The 20,141-nt window shown below is 49.0% G+C and overlaps 1 protein-coding gene and 1 long non-coding RNA gene across 4 annotated transcripts in view; one reads left to right on the top strand and one right to left on the bottom strand.

Annotated features, from left to right (window-relative positions):
* CPLX2 (complexin 2) overlaps positions 1-16,954 on the bottom strand; it is a 91,686-nt gene extending 74,732 nt beyond the window's left edge. Inside the window, exons 1-2 of one of the 3 annotated variants that reach the window (XM_086319029.1) lie at positions 15,891-16,954; positions 4,081-4,275 (exon numbers count right to left, since the gene is read on the bottom strand). The gene's annotated coding sequence lies outside the window, so the exon portion shown is untranslated. The remainder of the gene's footprint in view (positions 1-4,080; positions 4,276-15,890) is intronic. The other 2 variants (XM_086319030.1, XM_086319028.1) reach the window with 2 other exon arrangements.
* LOC147365448 (uncharacterized) overlaps positions 1,739-20,141 on the top strand; it is a 52,011-nt gene continuing 33,608 nt past the window's right edge. The window contains exons 1-2 of the long non-coding RNA XR_015133772.1: positions 1,739-3,840; positions 4,670-4,801. This is a non-coding gene — a long non-coding RNA (uncharacterized LOC147365448). The remainder of the gene's footprint in view (positions 3,841-4,669; positions 4,802-20,141) is intronic.

Genomic DNA, 20,141 nt, shown 5'->3' with positions numbered 1-20,141 from the left:
ATCTTGACATTTTCCATCTTTCCCTCTGGAAATCTTCTACTGGCATTGCAAGCCTTACTCTGCTCTCATAATTCATTCATTGAACACTGGCATCTAACCTGTGCCCAGCTTTTTAGACGGCATGGGGGACTGAGGAGAGCAGATGCCGTGCCTCTGATGGGTTCTGAAGCCAGCGTGGGAGAGGGACTCACAGACACAGCTGCGCAGACTCACATCGCAGCCTCGCTTCACCAGAATCCCATTCATTTCCTCAGTTCCCTCTCCCTCAGATGCCTGGTCACATCCTGTGATGGGTGGTGACTGAGACGGAGCCAGCAGAGGGGACCCCAGCAGTGCTGGCTGGCCTCAATGTTGGGACTCCAGAGGTCTTGTCTGATTACTCACTAATGTTCCTGCATTGCTGCTCCCTTTAGTAACCACTGCCGGATGGAAACCTTGAATTAGACTCATACTCCCTAAGAACCCCAAACCTCCCCTCCAGCAGGAAGACCAGTTTATGACTCTGCCAGCATCTGCAGTATGGGAGCTCTGCCTAACTGTGGGCTACCACAGGCCTTCTCCCTTCATGGTGGAGCTGATTTGGCCCCTCAAAGCTAGAGTCCATCTCCCACTGAAGTGGGTATCCCCCAAAGTCCTCTGTCTCCCAGGAAGAGAAGACTCTGTTGCCCTAAAATATGGAAAGATCCTCACAGAGTGCCAATAAGTTTTAAAGATTCCTGAAGGACACTCAGCCTTGCGGTGCCCCCACCGCTGCTACTTTTTGGCAATGGCCCTGTCCTCTCTGAAATGCCTGCATCTTTGGAAGGCTCTGAATGCCCAGAACAGCACACTAGGGGTCTCCCCTGTGGGACCATGTCTAAGTCAGGCTCAAGTTCTAGGAAGCTTCTCCCTTGGTAGTCCATTTGAGTCCATTAACAAATGCAAAACATGTCAGTTCAAGCCAAGTCAACTCAAGCCAAGTCAACTCAACTCAACCCAACAACCCATTTGTTGTTGTCCAGTTGCTCAGTCTGAACTCTTTGTGATCTCATGGACTGCAGCACACCAGACTTTCCTGTCCTTCACTATCTCCTGGAATTTTCTCAAACTCACGTCCCTTTAGTCAGTGATGCCATCCAACCATCTCATCCTCTGTTATCCCCTTCTTCTCCTGCCCTCAGTCTTTCCCAGCATCAGGGGCTTTTCCACTGAGTCAGCTCTTTGCATCAGGTGGCCAAAGTACTGGAGCTTCAGCTTCAGCATCAGTTCTTCCAATGAATATTCAGGGTTGACTTCCTTTTGTATCGATCTCCTTGCAGTCCAGTGCATAATTACTGCATACTCATACCTCAATGCATACTTACTGCACATCTCTTTGTCTTACTACCCTGAATCCAGCTCTTGTTTGGGGAAAGTTAGAATCTGACAACAAGACACAATCTTTACTCTCAAGGAGTTTTCTATTTTGAACCTAGATTCAGCACAAAATTTCCTGAGGGAATGGATACCTTCCAAAGGGGCCACAGAAAGAATGTCCCTTTCTGGCTTGGAGACAGTCCAACTGGTAGCTTAATCCCTGTGGTTGGCACCATAAGACTTTTCAAACCGCCCTTGGACTTGTCTGACCTCAAGACTTCAGACTGCAGAGTCGGCCTCTCACACTTCAGAGTAGGATAGTTTATTCATAAGAGTCCTGAGTAATTCATTCATTCATTTATTCATTCACAAACACGTATTGAGCATTTTATGTGCTAGGTACTTTACAGTCATTATACCATTTAATTCTCACAGCAATCAGTCTGGATGCAGAACCATTAAGTGGTCAACTAGGATGTAACTCAGCCCTAATTCCAAAGCCTATTCTCTTTCTGTCTCATCCCACTGTCTCTTAGAACAATTGAGTAGAATTCATAATAAAGCATAGAGATCCCCGAATGCTTAAACAAACACATTCTATATGGAGGGAAAGAGTGGATTAATGAATGTTTTATGTGAGGCAAAATCCCACCTGACCAGTTTAGTAGAATGCTTTGAGAAGTGAACTATATACGGAGATAAAGGGTGACTTTTACAAAAAGCCTTTGTCAAGTTTTCATCCCAAAGCCTATTAATAAAATTGATTCATTATAGAACTGGGCAGAGGTGGGTGGTGAGTGGGAGGGAGTCTATTTTTGCATGGATAGAGAACTGGCTTAGAGACAAGAAAGAGAGGGTGGAGATAAATGGGTGCTTTTTCAAACAGGGAACTAGGATTCCCCAGGAATCGGCGCCGAGTTTGGTCTTATATAACACCAGCACACTAGCATCGAACCCCTAGTGTGCACAGGCCCTGTGTTAAGCATGGGGGTATCCAAACAAGCCAGGCTCAGTTCCCCTCTTGGAAGAGTCCACGAAAGGGGATGCTCAGGGACAGCTCCAGGTTTACAGAGAAGCTCCTGTGAAATGGCATGACCTCGGAGAGCAACTGGAGAAGGCTGCTGGGGGATGGAAGGGAGTGCCAGACAGCAATCAGAAAATCTGAGCTCTGGGACCAGCTGCACTACCAACTTTCTGTGTGACTCTGGGCGAGCCCCTTCCCTCTCTGGCTCCCAGTTTCTGCTCCTATACAATGAAGAAGTTGGATGAGATGAAGGGCTGTGGTGTCCTGGATGGGGGACAAGGATTTGGAATAGGGCTTGGTTATGAGACAGTCTGCATATATTGTGGCCAACACGTCTCTTTCTGTCCCTGAGCTGTGGTGGGAGAGACCACTCTGTCTCTGTCTCTCATTTGTGAAAAGTGAGGATGAGGCAAAGAGCCACGAGGTCTGTGATGCTGGGGCTCAGAGCCCAGCCTGGAATCCCTCAGTGGCATTCTCTGCGAGTGACTCAGCATCATAAATAGCTCCCATCTGGATGAGCAATGATATCTATAGCGATCAAGCGATCTCTATATCCACACACACTCTCTCTGTGCAAATATGTGGCTCAGTGTATGCTAAATACGAGGTGGCCTGGAGACGTTCCTCCTCTTAAAAGACTATTTGGTATGAAACTCAAGACTGTTTATTTAAAGAAACAAGTTTACAACTATGCACGTTGGATTACTGGTAGTGGGTGGTGAGGAAGAGGCGAGGTGGATGGATGAAGGGATGCTGGGTGTGATCCAAGCTTGGGGGCCACCTGGAAGAGGAACCAAGGCTGACAGGTCCACCTGCGGGGGTGGGGGTAATGAACATCCACATGAGACGCTTGGGATCCCGGGGTGGGGGTGCAGAGGGGAGTGTTAAGCTCATCAACGCAGAAGCTCAACAAAAGGCATAGGAACTGGGAGTGAGAGGAGAGTAAGCTTCCAGCTCTGCTCTGCCCTGCCATTGATCTTAGGCAATTCATTAGTTCACTCATTCATTTGTCAAACAAACACCAACCACATAAAAGGTATGTAGACCACTTGGGGATACAGACAGGAAAAAGAGGGTAGGAGCTCAGGCTTAGCCACCTGCAGCTGTCCGTCTTCAGGCAAGTCCTTCCCTTGCTCTGTGCTTCAGTTTCCTCATTTGTAACCTGGGATAATACCTCAAGGTGTTTTTGGGGAAGGGAGGGTCTTCACAGAATAAGGTAGCACACACAAAGATGTTCTTCTCTGTTGTAAGCTAGCGCCATTCTAACACGTTGCCAGGTTGACCCATCTCATTCCCACTGGGGAGTGCTCTTGGTGACCGCCAAGGGGAAGTGACGTCACGACCACCTTCCCCAGGAGCGGGGGCGGGGGGCGGGCGGTGCGCTCTGAACACCGCGTATGGGCTTGAGCCTGGGCAGTACCCTCACCTTTGCTTCCTGGCTGAGCTGAGATGCAGGAGCCTTCAGTTACCAGGCAGAGCAGGTAGCATGCCAGAGACCCACAGACTTCCTGGAACCGGGGAGAGGGTGGTAAGGGCGGGGCGGGGAGAGGGCTGCAGGGGGTGGAGCAGCCTCCTGAATGGGCACGCCTCCCCAGCCCCTTCTGACAGATGAGCCCTTGCCCGTGTTGAGGCCACACTGATCCTCTGGATCCTGGCAAAGGGCTGGGCAGTTCAGAATGGGGTCCTGCTTGGCAGGAGACCGAACCCTGACCCCACCTCACCTGCTCCTGACAGCAGTCGTCCGTCTTAGTCACCAGTTCAGGCAATGATGCTGCGGTACCACTGACCACACTGCTTTCTGGCTTCATTGTGATTTCTGACTGGTGTCAATGGGTGGGATTTACGGTCGGTCAGATCTGGCTTTGAGTTCTGGCTTTGGAGAAATCCATTCCATTTCTCTGAGCCTCAGCTTCCTCCTGTATAGAATGCAGTTACTAATAGCACCAACCTCATGTATTGTGCCATATAGCTGCTTGTTATTATTTTTGGTTAGTTAATGTTAGTGTTAGTCACTCAGTCGCGTCCAATCCTTTGTGATGCTGTGGACTGTAGTCCCCCCAGGCTCCTCTGACCATGGGATTCTGCCGGCAAGAATACTGGAGTGGGTTGCCATGCCCCTCTCCAGGGGATCTTCCCCACCCAGAGATTGAACCCGGGTCTCCTGCATTGCTGGCAGAGTCTTTACTGTTTGAGCCACCAGGGAAGCCTCTATTATTATTGGTGGTGGTGTTACATAAGATAATGCCTGTGAAGATTTCTATTTCATGGTAGCCCCTGAAATCCTAGTTACCTTCCTCTGCTCTCTTCTAGGAGGTACCAGATATACCTAAAAAGGCAAAGGGTACCCAGTAAGTATTTGTCGATCGAGCAATGCTCAGCAAATTCGCTAGATTTGCCTTCACATGGCTCGGAAGAACGAGGTCGATGCTCCGCTCCCAGATGGTAGGTGCTCACACAGGGGCTGGAAGGGGGCATGATCCGCTCGGTTTGTGCAGGGGTGAGCATGGAGCCAGGCGAGACCCGGCAGCCTTCGCTCTTTCTCTCCTGCTGCAGTCCGCTCTGCTCTGGGCTGGACGCCAAGGCCTCAGCCACTGCAGGGACCTGAGCACAACCTGTCACCTCCTCCTCGAATATTTTCTCTTCCTGCCGCCACCAGCGTCCTGCTTGCTGTGACACAAGACGTGCAGATTCCCATCTCGGCAACAGGGCTGGGGATGGGGGCTTGGCCCCAGGTCAGGGGTTCCAATACATCAGCCGACTCAAGGCCCTTTAAGTCATTGGCGGTCTTCTGGGACCACCCTGGGTAGCACAGCCCTAAGCTGCTGGGTCTCAACAGCTCCCGGCACTATCGCCTCCTCACAGAATCCCCTCTGCCCCCTCAGCCCCTCCACTGAGACAGGAGCGGAGTGAGGAAGGGCCCTGCTGCCGGCTCCCCAGAGCCTGGCACTTAGCAGGGCTCAATAAATATCTGCTGACTGAGTGAATGAACAAGTAAATAAGAGGCTGGATGACTGTGCCAGGCCCTGTTCTAAACGCTGGTAACAGCACAGTGAACAGGGCAGGCAGGCTGCCTGCTCTGGGGAGGCTGACAGTGTTTGAATTTAAAGCTAGCAGCTGGATGGGCCAAAGGGCCGAGTAGCTTCTTCCTCGCTGGTGAGGTGGCGTGGGGGAGGGGGTCTCTGGTTGGGGCTGCTGGCTGCCGGGAGTATCTCTGAGCAGGGTCTGCATGTAGAGTTGGGAGACTGACCCTGCTAGGCAGATTGGGGTCAGTAGGTGTGAACTGTTACATTTGGAATGGATAAACAAGGTCCTACTGCACAGCACAGGGAACTATATCCAATCTCCTGGAATAAACCAGAATGGAAAGCAATAAAAAAACAATACGTGTATAACTGAATCATTTTGTTGTATAGCAGAAATTAACAAAACATTGTAAATCAACTGTACTTCAAAAAAACGGTGGGGGGTTGCCAAGGAGAGGAATGTAGGTGTTGTAGTCAAGTGCTTCGTGTCTACCTACTGCTGAGTCCCAAAGAGGTAGCATGTTGCCTGGCACATAGTAGGTACTTAGTACATTTTGTTTAGTGAGTGAAGGGTAGGCAGAGAGTGTGTTGGGACTACACAGGTCTAGGGACTTGTGGGAATCAAGGGTGTTAACTACTGGAGTTCTTATGACTCACACTTGAATGGGGCTTTGCTCTTTCTAGAGCTTTCATGCAATGGTGATTATGCTCACTGAGCAGGTGAGGGGCCCACTTGGCACAGGTTTACAAGTGAGCCCACTATGCTGGGTTTTAGTGTTATTGACATAAGCAGCAGCATGGTGACAGCAGTTTCAACGTAACTGAGTTGTCTCAAGTCCTTCACATCCACAATCTCTAATACTCTCATTAGAGTAGCCAAGGTCATACTCGTCATCACAGAGGAGGGCTCAGATGCTCTGAGAAGTGTTAATCTTGCACAGTTGGAACCCGGGTTTACTCTAGAGTGAGGTGTTAAAAAGCTCACAACCTAATTGGGACCCAAAGAGGAAAGTGGAGAGTTAAAATACGATGTGACATCCACCTGAGCGGGGGTTGGTCAGAGGAGACTCCCTGCCAGGAGGCGGTGGGAGGGCTTCCCTGAGATGAAGAGTCTGGAGCTGAGGCTTAGGGACAGTAGGGTTGGAAGGGTTTCCCAGGCAGAGGGAAGAGCATCTGAAGAGGCATCAAGAGAGCATGGTCTTCCCAGGCACTTGGAGGAGTGAGGTTTGGCCAGAGCCTTGGGGAGAAAGAAAGATGAGGCGGGGAGAAAGAAAGATGAGGCTGGGAGATTGTTGGTGCCAGGTTTGGGGGCTCAGTTTAGCAGGGTGTGGGCTTCACCCCGAGGATCCTGGAGGGCCCTGCCGGGCTTAGCTTTGTGCTCTAGAGAGCTCCTCTGGGAGACAGCTGATGAGTTGGGGGACGGGAGGACTCAGCAGCAAGGCTTGTGTTTGATGAGGCGCAGGGCAGAGGAAAGAGCCTCTCAGCCTCCAGGCTTGGGTGATGTGTCGAGTACAGAGATGTGGGTTCTCTGTGAGTCAGCCCTTCGGTTGGCTGACCCACCCTGCAGAGTTGGAAGCCCTCCTGCAACTCCAAGAAGACCAGTGGGTCAGGTCCTTATCTCTGCCCCAGCCTCAGCCCAGCCGAGCCCTCCTCTGCCACCTGACTGCTCCCAAAATCTGTCCTAGCAACCTCACAGGCTTCACCTTGGCAACTGCAGCCTCTGCACTCCCCTATTCTGGCTGGGCTGGAGTGGAAGGAGGAGTTGGGGTCCCTCCCATCCACCAGACTTGCCTTGCAACCCTGGCTGCCAGCACCCTTGGGCTGATCAGGTGGAGGCTGGCCTATGTGATGAGGGATGTGGGTCTGGACACTGGACAAGGCCCTGGACTGAGAACCTCGTGAGCTGTGTTCTGACTGCAGGGCTGGTGCTGTCTGAGTAACCTTGGTCCAGGATCTCCAACTCCCAGGGCCTCAGTTTACCCTTCAGTAAATAAGGAGAGTGGACAAGACCATCTCTAGTGTATAATATTGTCTTATTCCAGTTATCCCCGTGTTTAATCTTTTCTGTGGTTATTGGTTGGATGCTCTGATGATGGCATGGATTTTAGTGTTGGACTGCAGGCATTTAAATCCTGGTTTGCTTGGACAAGTCACTGCACATTTCTGAGCCTAGAGTACTTTCCTCTATAAAGTAAATAAACTGCATGCTATCTCACCCAAAGGATTGAGAGTCAGGTGATGGTATGTAGGAAAGTGCTTTGTAAATGACAAAGAGCTACACGAATGTTACCTATTTCATCACATGGACAGTGCTCAGCAATGATGTATTAAATGCCACCCACCCCAACAGCAACAAGAGCAAGCATTCAGTGATCTTTAGCACAACAATTTCATATTCACAACAACCAATAAAGTAGCTATTATTATTTCCATTTTCCAGGTGAACAAATGGGGGGCCTCCATAATTAAGTATAGAAGGAGCTCAGCCAGACTCCCTGGCTTCAAAACTTGACTGTTCAAAATTTAATGAGGTGGCCACACCAGCATCTCGTCTCTCCATCTTTGGTTTTTCCTCTTGCCTCAAGTCAGGATGTAACTCAGGGTCTGGTGGGTACAGGAGCAACCTTGTCATTTTTTGTGCATCTTCCAAGTGCCAAGAATTGACCACTTTCTCAGGCGTTCACAAGCATGCCACCTCCTCCCAGGGAGTCCCGTTAAAATGCAGATTCTGATTCCATGGGTCTGGGAAGCAGCTGCACTTCTTCATTTCTAATAAGTTCCCAGAAGATACTGACTTTCCTGGTTTATGATCACACTTGGAGTAGCTGGGTCCCATGCGTGAGTGTGTGCTCCGTCACCTCAGTCACGTTCAACTCTTTGCAACCCTATGGACTGTAGCCCCCCAGGCTCCTCAGTCCATGGGATTCTCCAGGCAGGAATACTGGAGTGGGTTGCCTTACCCTCCTCCAGGGGATCTTCCTGGCCCAGGGATCAAACTCGTCTTCTGCATTGCAGGTGAATTCTTTACCACTGAGCCACCGAGAAGGCCCAGCTAGGTCCTAGAAGACTTTAAAGTGAAAGTGAAAGTGAAGTTGTGTCTGACTCCTTGCAACCCCATGGGTTATAGCCTACCAGGCTCCTCCATCCATGGGATTTTTCCAGGCAAGAATACTTGAGTGGGTTGCCATTTCCTTCTCCAGGGAAATCTTCCCGACCCATGGATTGAACCCGGGTCTCCTGCATTGCAGGTAGATGCTTTACCCTCTGAGCTACCAGGGGACTTTATCTTATTAAATCCTGGGGATCAGGTTTAATTGGCCCCAGGGTCACAGATGGGGAACTGAGGCTTGAGATGCAATTTGCCTTACTCAGGATCCCACCATGTACAAGACATGGGTTTGAACTGCTGGACTAATGCAGTGCCCTGGGGTTTGTGGGCCTAGCAGTGCCTCCAAGATGTGTGGTCCCTGCTTGAGCTCTCTCTCCACAACTGAAGCAAGCAGTGATCTCCGAGTCCCTGTTTGGAGATGTTTGTTTCTTTCAGTTCATCAAGAACAGACTAGTTTTAGATGCTGGCTCCCTGTGGGAACAGGGCCCTGGCCCAGGAAGTGTTCCTGCAGGGGAGTGAGCATCTGAGGGTCAGGATTACATCCTGCACATGAATGACTCATCTTTCAACCTCTTTTGGAATCCTGTCTTTATTTGAAAATATTTTGTGTTTTAATCATCATAGATTTTTTGCATTAACCTTATTAAAAAATACTGCACAAAATGATATTTATGTTGATGGCTGAGCTTTTTAGCATCCCCTTACATTTTGCACCTAAGACAGGCACCTCTCCACCTGCCACCCCCCAGCCTGGGCCGGCCCTGTGTCTTCTCCCTCCCTCTCCTGCCTCGTGGCATTAGGATGCTGCCTGCAAGGCACTGCGGTGCCCACCCGGCAGCCAGCCAGCTGATGGATTTATTTCCCAGCAGGAGAATCCATCACTTTGCTTGCCTTTTGGCTGACCTGCTCTGGCGATGGCAGTGGGGACTGTGGGTCTGAAGAGGTCCCAGGGATCTCTCTGATGTGGGCTTTGTCACATCAGGTCCCTTATGGCTAGGGTAATAGAGGTAAATGACTCAGAACTTAGATTCTGTCACCTCTCTGCTTCAACCAGAGCCCTGCCAGCTCTGCCCTCTTCTCTCCCGCCTTCCCCTTTGCTCAGTAGGTTTCTGTCCTGTGGTCTCATCAGGCTTATTCCTACCCCAGAACCTTTGCACCTTCTGCCTGGACAGCTGCTTCTCCCTATCCAGATGTTGGTTTCAATGCCTCTTCCATCAAGCCTCCCCAGCCTGCCTTACCTAAGCAGCCCCACTCTCCTTAGCACACCCCCTCTTTTATTTCCTTCCTAGCACTTACATAACTTGGTGGACTTATGTTTGTTTACTCGCTTATTTCCTCTGTCTCCACTAGAATGTGTTTTTATTTCATTCTTCACTGACTCTCCAGCTCCCGCAAGAGTTACTGGCCTGTCACAGGTGCTCAGTAAGTACTGAGGGACCAATGAGCCATATCCTGAGTTTCAGTTTCCACATTTGTGAAATGAAATACAACTCTAAGCCCACACTGTCAGAATCAGAGGCCAAACGGCCTGGGCGGACTGGCTGTAGTGTTCCCATTTCACAGTTGATGAACCTGAAGCTCAGGGAGGTGCAATGACTGGCCCAAGTTCACCCAGCTGAGAAGGGCTAGGCCTGGGGTTCTCCCCAGTTTGGAGAAGCACCCACTTCCATGCCTCGCTCAGAGGAGGCAGTCAGCAATGTGAAAACTGGATCTGAGTGCTCTGAGTATCTTGCCATCTGCTGCTTGAACTGCAAGACCCTACTTGCCCGCCCGGCTGTCACAGCTATCTGACAAGTCAGAGACAGGAATTCTAATGGCTGGTTTTTGTGGAACACAAAGTCCTGCTTCTTGCCAATGGAGAGATACATTTTCTCTGCATTGGCAATTACCACACTGAATGTCTGGGGAACGGTTCTCATCTTCCAGGCACTTTACCAAGATTAACTTCTGAACCCCATGCAGCACTGCTTGCTGCAGTTAGGGGGGTCCCTGGGGGACTGTGGGCAGCAGTGTCTCTGTCACAGGGGAAGCTGGGGTTTGGAGGGGCTTGAGGCTCCCAAGTCAACATCTCCAGGAGTTTATTTTCCTAAGAGCAGTTTCTCCACTGTCCAAAATGCCCTGACCTTCTCAAGGATTCAAGGATTCTGACTTTCCCTGCCCCATTTGTTCATTGGTTCAGCAGTGTCTCTACAAATATTTACTGAGACTATCCTAGGCATTCTTATAACCCTGAGGCTGCAATGGAGAACAAAATAAAATATATACTGTCCTTGCCCTCCTACAATAATGAATCTGTAGGGAGACAAATGACAGTGTCTAGTAACTGGCTGTGTGACTCTGGGTAGGTTCCTTTCTATTTCTCGGCCTTTGGGTTTCAGTTTATTCTCCACCCCTAATCCCCCCTGCTTAAGAGACTTTGATGACTTCTCACTGCAAACAAAAAAAAAAAAAAATGAAAAGGAAAAAAAAAAGCAAGATGGGAAACTCCCCTGGTGGTCCAGTGGTAAAGAATCACCTTCCAAAGCAGGGGACCTGAGTTGCTCCCTGGCCAGGGAACTAAGATTCACATGCCTGAGGGCACCTAAGGCCATGCGCCACAACTACTGCACTCACACGCTCTAGAGTTCATGACCTGCACCCGGAGAAGCCCACACACCTTGACTAGAGAAAGTCCGAGTGCCTCAACAGAGACCCAGCGCAGCCATAACAGCCATTGGCTTGCAGACAAAAAACACGCAAACCAAGATGGGCCTCCCTGGCCTGATCTTCAAAATCAGGCCCCTCAGTGTTGGGTTCTAGTTGAACTTTCCCAGCACGTGTTCCCTGCCTTTCCACCCCCATTTTGCCACATTTTTATTTAACCAACACTCATTTGTCACTTTCTAAGTGCCAGGCATTGTCTAAATGCTTCACAAAATGTAACCTGTTTAATCCTAACAGAAACACCTTGAAATGTGTTGTAATTCTCATCTCCATCTTAAAGATGAGGACCCTGAGACACAGAGAGGTAGGTAATTTGCTTGAGGGCACACAGCTGCTAAATGGACCAGGCAGGCAGATGCCCTCTCCCTGCATCCACTGGCTCTGTGTTCCGTCTCTGCCTGTTTCAGAGACCAATCCTACCATCTCCTCTTCTAGATACAACTCAACAGACACTGCCCACCTCCAGGAAGCCTCCCCTGATGTCTCCTTGTCTCTGGGTTCCCGCGACGCCTTGCACATCTCCCCACAGTAGCCCTGCCCGTGGAATACTGTTGTTCTGGTTTGTGTATTGTCTTCTCTGTTGGATGCTGAGCATCTCAACGGGGGAGGCCGTGTTTCACCCTCTCTGCTCCCTCTTGCCCAGCCCAGCATTCCCAGATCATCCACTCTCCATGCTGCAACCAGAGGCAGCTTTTAAAAACAAAACTAGTTCTTATCACTCCACTGCTTGAACCATGCAGTGACAATCCATTGCACTTAGCAGGCTTTGCATGGCCTGGTCCCTGCCCTCCCCTCCTTATCGGCTGCCACTCTCCTTCTCACTCACTTGGCTCCTAGCCACTTTAGTTCCTGTCTGTCTGCAGACAGTCCAGGCTCACAATAAATGCTCTGTTGAGCTATTTCTTCTGCCTGGAACGTTTTGCCCCACATCCACACGTGACTGACTTTTTTTGTAATTTGGGCTTCACTCCCATGTCTCCATTGCAGACAGACCTCCCCTATTGTTTGTTTGTTTGCTTAACTACTGTTTTCATATTTACCTTTTACTTATTGTTAATGACTGTGTCTATTGCAAGTCTGTAAGCCCCATGAGAGCAGGGGTTTGGAGGGTCTTGCTCAGCACATGGAACAGTGCCTGATATAATAGCCACTCAATGAGTTCATGTTGAAGGAAGAGTAGATGCTCTCCAAGGTCTCTTTGGGGAGCAACAATTCAACTAAGCCCGGATAATATAATATAACTTATCTAATTTGGTCTCATCTCAGGCTAAAAGCTGGGATAATTTCACAAGCTGAAATTCATGATCTTCATTACCCTCCTACGTCTTACCTGCAATCATACTCCTAGAAATAAGGCCACTTTATTGACTATTCTCCGCTGACTTCTCTTCATCAGGGATGCTTAAACTTCTTATACATGTTTTAATTTGTCCAACTAAGACTCAAGGAAACTTGTGAGATATTGCCCTCACCATTTTGCAGGCAGGGACATCCCTGAAAAGCAAAACTGCTGACTTGAGAAGTGCCCAGAGCCCAATGGGAGCACACACACTCGTCACAGCCATCACATTTCATCAACAACAGGAGAGACATCATGCTCCAGGAAGGCACAAGAGCTGAGCCCTGCCAACACCTGGGCCAAACGCTACTCATTTAACGTCCCAAAGGAGTGGCTATCTGTAGCCAAGAGGGATGTGCAGCCAAAGTCAGGGCAAATGGGAAGTCTTCACATGCTTCTGGTTAAAGCAGGCAGGATGGACACACAGGCACAGAATTAAGGTCTAGGTGTCCGACTGCAGAGCTATTGCTAATGTGCAGCAGTCAGAACAGAGGTACCATCATCCTCAACTTTCTCCAAAAGATATGAGAGGGAGCTGTGTCAGGGTACCTCAGAGACCAATTGTCACACGTTGTCATCCTCTTGAGAACCAGAAAGGACCCTTCTCGCCCTACTTCTGCCTCTTCCTTCCAGCTTCTTTGAGATGGGGAAGGAAATGGCATCTCACGTGGAGGGGCTGAGAAACTCTAAGGCCTAATCTTTTGGGCAAAATGGAGAACTCTTGAATTTTAAGTTCAAAGGTCTTGGCTCTGGTCTCAGCCCTGTAGGAACTTGGATACATTCCTCCCCATCTGTGTCCCTTGTCTTCTTCATCTGTAAAATATGGCTGTTGGGTTGGATGATTTCCATGACTTCATACCTTCTATATTTATGAGCTTATGATTCAGATGACTTTGAAAGGGAATCTCATTTTTTTCTTCTTTATGGGGCTCTATTTGTCTTTTGATCAGTTTTGCCAATAGTCACTGGCCCCTGGTCACAGTTTAGGTAGTAGAGAGTATTCTGGCTTGGTAAAATTTGTAAAGAGTTGATGTACCTTTTGCTTTTCCTAAAATAGTTTCTCTAAAGCATGTGGCTTATCACCATGGTGTGGGCTTCTCTCAAAACTTTTTACTAAGGAACAGGAATGTTCAGAACACATTAAGAAGAGAAAGTCATGGTTTGAGTTAGTGACTTCTAAGGTGGAATGGCATTTGAATGGCAGAGATTGTTGCTGATGTTAAGAATCCTTCTGTATGAAATGACAGGATGTCTTAGCTTTGCTTCAAAATAAGTCTGTGTTTGTGTGTGTTTGTACATGTATGTGTGATGAGAGTAGGTGTGGGTACAGATGAAATAAATTGCCCAACTGTTGAAGCTAGATGATGGGTATGTGGGGGATTTATTATACTATTCTTTCTATTTAAAAAAATATGTTTGAAATATTTCATCACAAAAGGGCCTTTGGAGACTGACTCCAGCTTTCTCTACACTCTCATTTCCTACTCCCCATCCTGAGGACCCTGTGTCACAGTGACATCACCCTGGTGGCTGTGATTTCACACATGAGGCCCCTACTCACAGTTCCATCTGTTCAAGGTAGTTTTCCTCCTTTCCTCACAGTTCATCACTCCTGCCTCTGTGATCTCACAGCCTCGCATACTCACCTTAATTACAGCACAATCATATCATATTGCAATTGTTTACTTTTCTGCTTCTTGTGCTGGTCTGTGCCCTTTTCAGGACACTTCTCTGTCTCCCTAGTTCACAGCCAGGGCACATAAGAGTCTTCAGCACATGTTTACAGAGGGAATAATATCAGGAATAGTAGTTATTATTTTTTGAGCACTTATTATGTGCCAGGCACTGCCCTAATCTCATTATATAGGTATTTCATTAAAGCCTCACTACAAGTGGGTACTATTAACCTGTCTTCTCAGAAGGTCATTTCTAAGGTCACAGACTTGTAAGTGACAGAGCTGAGATTTGGACTCAACTGAAACTACTTGGCCGTTCTCTGAACATCTGGTATTTTAAGACTTCTCGATCAATCTTACACAACAAGTCCAGGATTTGGGGAGCATGAATTTTAGGCTCAATTTTGCTACAAAATTGCTAAGTGACCTTGGGCAAATTACCTTTGCCCCCTAAGCTCAGTCTTTCCATCTCCCAGTGAGACTCTCAGTAAGCGAGGATCACGTGATTCCAGGGCCCTCCCTGCTTCAGCAGAGGAAAGGTTTCCTCTTCCACATTTGATCTCCTGTCGCCGAACTGGCCTCCCTGTTTGGGAACCTCCCAGCTTCTCATCCTCTTTTCTGGCCACTTGCAACCTCCCAGAGTCAAGCCATTTTCACAACCTGCTGCCCAGGTCCCCTCCTTCCCCCTTCTTTACTTGCGGGCTTCACTCTGGAGGTGGGGGCGGAACCCTAGGCAGGAGGGAGGGGGAGCGTGTAGCCGCCGGCTTCGTGAGGCTTCCCCACGGTTTCTCGGCCCCCTTCCCCCCACGGAAACTCAGCCTCACACTTTCCAGGGATGTTCCGGGGACAGTCGGAGTCAGTGATTGCAGCTGCCAGCCTTGGGCATCTGTGTTAGGCTCTCCGATGGAGCCCGCGGTCCCGAGCTAGCGTGGAGGTGGGGATTTGGAAGAAAGAGGGGGCGGCGCACGCCTTCCTCTTAGCCTAGGCCCAACCTGCCCAACTGTAGCCCGGGACCTTTCTGTGCAGTCGCCCCTCCCATCCTCTTTCCGACTTCCAGCTGGGACCCGCCATTGCACCGCCAGGCCTTGGCGAACTGCAGACCCAAGCCAAGAAACGCGCGAATATGACTAGGCCCCCTCCCCTGCTCGCCTCTGGCACTGCTCTGGGGGAAGTCGAAAGACCCCCACGGAGGTAACCACCCACTCCCAAGGAACGCGGGAGGCCCCAGCCAGCCCCCTGTCTTTGTTCGCGGCTCGCTAGGAAGCTGGCGCCCGGCGAGAGCTGTCCGCCGCTACGGTGCTGACGCGGGGAACGGAGCCCGCGGGGGCGGAGGACTGTCCTCTGCGACCGTGGTACTGAACCCAGACCGAACCATTAGAGGAGCCGGCCGGGCGGGCGCGGTCCGCCCGTGCGAGAGCTGACCCCAGGGAGAGGACGCGGCGGGGCGCGGGAGCTCCCCCCGAGGTGGTGCTGAAGCGAGTTGGAGCCCGTGGCGCCCTCCGCCTCGCCCCGGAAGAGCCGGCGGCAGCGCAGAGCTACCCGGAGAAGGAAGGAGGGCGGAGGAAGCCGCCCTCAGGGAGCTCAGCAGCGCGGGGCCTATGGCTAGGGTCTCTCCCGCGAACCTGCTCCAGCGGAGGAGGTGGCGGCTCCGCAACGGAGAGCGAGCGCGAGTTCTACGAACCTGTTGGAAGCTGCAGCTCCACCGCGGCCGACCAGGGCGCCCGGGACCGAGGTTCTGGAGCGCCTCTCCCTGCCCCCTCTTCCTGGACTCCTCCGCGGAGGCGCTCCCTCCTGCCCGGGCTAGCACATGTGCACGCAGGGGGCGCCGAGCCCCTCTTCGATCCGCCCCGAATGTCCGTCGGGCTGCAGGGCGCCGAGTCGACAGGCCTCCCCCAAGGGCAGACCCGCTCCCAGGGAGACCCAAGCTTCCTGAGAAAGGAGGCGGGGGCTGGCGACGGGGACGAGAGAGGGCGCCAGCAGAGGTGTCTGTAACCCAGAGGGAGGCATGGGGGAGCTCCCTAGAGTCATTTCTGTCCTGAAGTTTAGAGACAACAGGGTCCTGTTGCTTAAGGGACAAAGGGCATCCTGCTTTGGAAACATCCCCCACCGCCCCACTTCATTTCTGGGATCAACGACCAAATGCAGATCTTGTACCTGCTCTGCTGCAAACTCCACTCACTGGTCCAACTGCCTTTCGTACCCAACTCCAGTCCATCATCTACCATTCCCTAGAGAGAGCTTTCTAAACCTGCCCTATTTATCGTGCATCTGTAATAAAACACAAGCTTCCCTGGTGGCTCAGACGGTGAAACCGCCTGCAATGCGGGAGACCTGGGTTCGATCTCTCGGTCGGGAAGATCCCCTGGAGAAGAGCATGGCAACCCACTCCAGTATTCTGGAGAATCCCCATGGACAGAGATGCCTGGTGGGCTGCAGTCCATGGGGTCACAGAGAGTGGGACACGACTGAGCAACTAAACACTAGCACCAGTAATAAAATATAAGTTCTTTGGTGTGGAATTTAAAGATCTTTTACCAGGAAGACCAAGGGCCTCCTCTCCAGCTGTGTTCTTGTCAGGACAAATGAGCATACCTCCTGAACAGGATCACTGCAGTGCCTTAGCACCTGCTGTCCTTTTGACTGGAACGTTCTCCCCCCTTACTACTTATGCTTTGTCTGTGAGTCAAAGTGTCTTCATTTTTAATGAAAATTTCCCTAATCTCTAAGGCACAATCAGCTCTCTTTTCTAAGCTCCCTCAGCCTCTACATTCCTTTACTAGACTTCTTGTCACACTGTTTTGTAATTACTTATGTATCTATATCCTCTGTTACCAGGCTCATAAAAACTGGTTTCATATTTTGTCTTCCTCTATATCTCTGTCTCCTAGCATGGTGATTGAAACACAATAGAATAGCTGAATTATATATGCTGAATGAATGCACACAGGAGAAACAGAGGTCAAAGGAACTTCCCTTTCTTCATGTGATTGCTCATTTGAATATATATCCATATATATTGACTATTTCAACATATAATTCATCCAACATATGAATATATACTCAAGTGAGCAATCTTATAAAGGAAAGGAATATATACATATATGTATATATTAAATATATATATCAAATCACAGCCTGCAAAGTCCCATGTGGCAGCATTCCTCCCTAGCCTTCCTGCGTCATCACCATCAACTCTCCCCTGACTCAGTAATTTCACCTACAGCAACTTCTGCTTTGTACCAAGCTGCTCTTTGTGTGTGTGTGTGTGTGTGTGTGTGTCTGTGTGTGTGTGTAGCAGAGTTTTATTAAAGTAAGAAAAGGGGCAGAGAAAGCTTCTGACATAGACATCAGAAGAGGGACGGAGCGTGCCCCCCTCGCTAGTGTTAGCAAGGCAGGTATAACTTTTTAAATTAGTTATTGCAATAAATCAAAAGAATGTCTCAAGGTTGTAAAGATCTTACTAGACCCACTCCCATAATTTACATTTTAAGATAACAGGATTAGCCAGAAGGTTTTCAGGAAGGAGAAACTGTCCTCAAGAAGGATACATTGTTGTTATATAATCTTAGTACAGAGTTTAAACTGAGTTGTTCCTTGTGTAATCATAACTTCCGGGCTTAAAGAAAAAAATGTTTTATGTTACTAAGACTAAGGAATGTAGAGAAAAAAAGATGCTTGTCCTTTCCTCCTCCTTGAGAACCCCAGACCCCTCTCTCCTTGGGGACCCCCGGACTTCTTATCAATCTGCCTAGGAATTGACTCTCTTATTCCCCCCTTTTCTTTTAGGAGAATTATGTTGCCAAGGGAAAGGGGTGTCATTTCATTCCATAACTACTTCCTGCTGTGATGGGGTGCTGTCCCTAAATTGTTGAGGCAACATATTCTCCTAACCCTTATATTGAGGGTCTCTGATCCAGGGGCCCCAAGTAATAGTTGGAGGAAGTTGTGGCACTTGTAGGAGCTTGGACAACCATTTGTAACCTAAAAGCTTTCAGACGGTTAGAAACAAACCCTGTTTTACAGTTACAGATGTAAGGCAAACAGCAAAAACAGAAAAATTAGAATTATTACGATTAAGAGAGTTTTCCACCATGGGGAGCTAGTTAACATTTCTCAAAGTGAGGTGACTGAGGCTTCAGGAGAATCCATAGTCTGAATCATCTTGCTCATGTGTTTAGTAAAGTGAGTAACATTAGCACTATGTTGGGGATGAATAATGGTACAAGTTCCTCCTTGTGCAGTTGTTAGAATATCTAAGGCCAATCTGTTTTGTAAAACCACCTTTCTAATTTGTATTTGTTCAGCATTAAGGGCTGAAAGTTAGTCAGAGCATCAACTCATAGGATAATATCTGATCTGTGGTTTCCAGAGAGGGAACAAATATTGTAGCCAGATAATCATACCAGTGAAATATAGATCTTGCCCTATGAGTTTTAGGGTGTAGCAGATTAGTGGGTGTCTCTGGAAGCTCTACCAGCTCCAAGTAAATATAATATGCCTTGCCACTGTTAATGGAGAAGGCAATGGCACCCCACTCCAGTACTCTTGCCTGGAAAATCCTATGGACAGAGGGCCTGGTGGGCTGTAGTCCATGGGGTCGCTACGAGTCGGACACGACTGAACGACTTCACTTTCACTTTCACTGGAAGCTCTGAAAATATGAAGCCATGAGTAAAATTTAGACCTAGGGTGCATCTTCCTATCCAGCCAGGGGGAAGCCAAACCCACAGGTAAGAGCCACATATCCAGTAGGTCCTGTTTGGACCAGACCAGTGTGACTTCACTTTCACTTTTCACTTGCATGCATTGGAGAAGGAAATGGCAACCCACTCCAGAGTTCTTGCCTGGAGAATCCCAGGGACAGGGGAGCCTGGTGGGCTGCTGTCTATGGGGTCGCACAGAGTCGGACACGACTGAAGTGATGCAGCAGCAGCAGCAGCGTGACTGAAGGATCCAGTCCCACCAAGCTGCTTTTTAAAACTTAAAAAAAAAAAACAATTCTTTTTTTCTTTTTTCTCTATTTTGGACCCTTGTAACCTTGATCTGAGTCCTTCTTGTCTTTTGAGTTTCAGCTCAAATGTCTGCTCCTAAAGAGGCCCTTTCTGGCCACACTAATGTTTGCTTTCGAATTATTCTTTGACATTGTCTGCTTCATTTTTCTTAGTAATTATTATTCTGACATTATTTTATTTGTAGGTTTTCTTGCTGATCACTGGCTTTCCTTCAACTGGAATTGAGACTAGGGCAAGTATCATGAATGTCTTACTCCATGCAGTATTTTTAGTGATTAGCAATCCGAGGGGCACTTACCTCATACCAATGCATCTGTAGTCTGTTTCTCCCTGGGAAGATTTTAGCTATTGTGCAGGTCATTATGCAATCTTTTACTAGGTGTAAATTAACCGAGAATATTAAGGAAAGAAGATCACACTGACATTCCGTGGGATGGGGAAGAAGAGGAAGTGGAGGGCCACAGATATGTGGCTGTGAGATGACAGGCCCGAATCACAGTCTCTTTTCACCATGCTGGCTCCCTTTTCCATTCCATAGAAAGCACTTTCACACCCACAATCCCATTTGATATTCATAGCAACCTGATCTGGTAGATATTGTTCTCCCCAACATAAAAAATAGCTGAGGCCAAAAGAGCAAGACTCACTTAACCGAGATCACACAGCTTGTAAGTGGTGATGCCATTCCTGGCACTATGCTGTGTGCTGGGGATCTAGAACTAAGACATGGACCCTGGAGAAGGAAAAGACAACCCACTCCAGTCCTCTTGCCTGGAAAAGCCCACGGATGGAGGAGCCAGGTGGGCTGCAGTCCATGGGGTCTCAAAGAGTTAGACACGACTGAACAACTAACACTTTCAACAACTTTCAATGCAGTTCTGTGAATAACAGTAGTGGTTCTCAACCTGGAGATGGAAAAG

The sequence above is a fragment of the Bos grunniens genome, chromosome 10, assembly GCF_055505025.1.
Source record: "Bos grunniens cultivar Pamir isolate PY7600 chromosome 10, Bosgru_T2T1.0, whole genome shotgun sequence".
NCBI lineage: Eukaryota > Metazoa > Chordata > Mammalia > Artiodactyla > Bovidae > Bos > Bos grunniens.
Note: the sequence above shows the minus strand (reverse complement) of the source record. Positions and strands in the feature narration are given on the sequence as shown.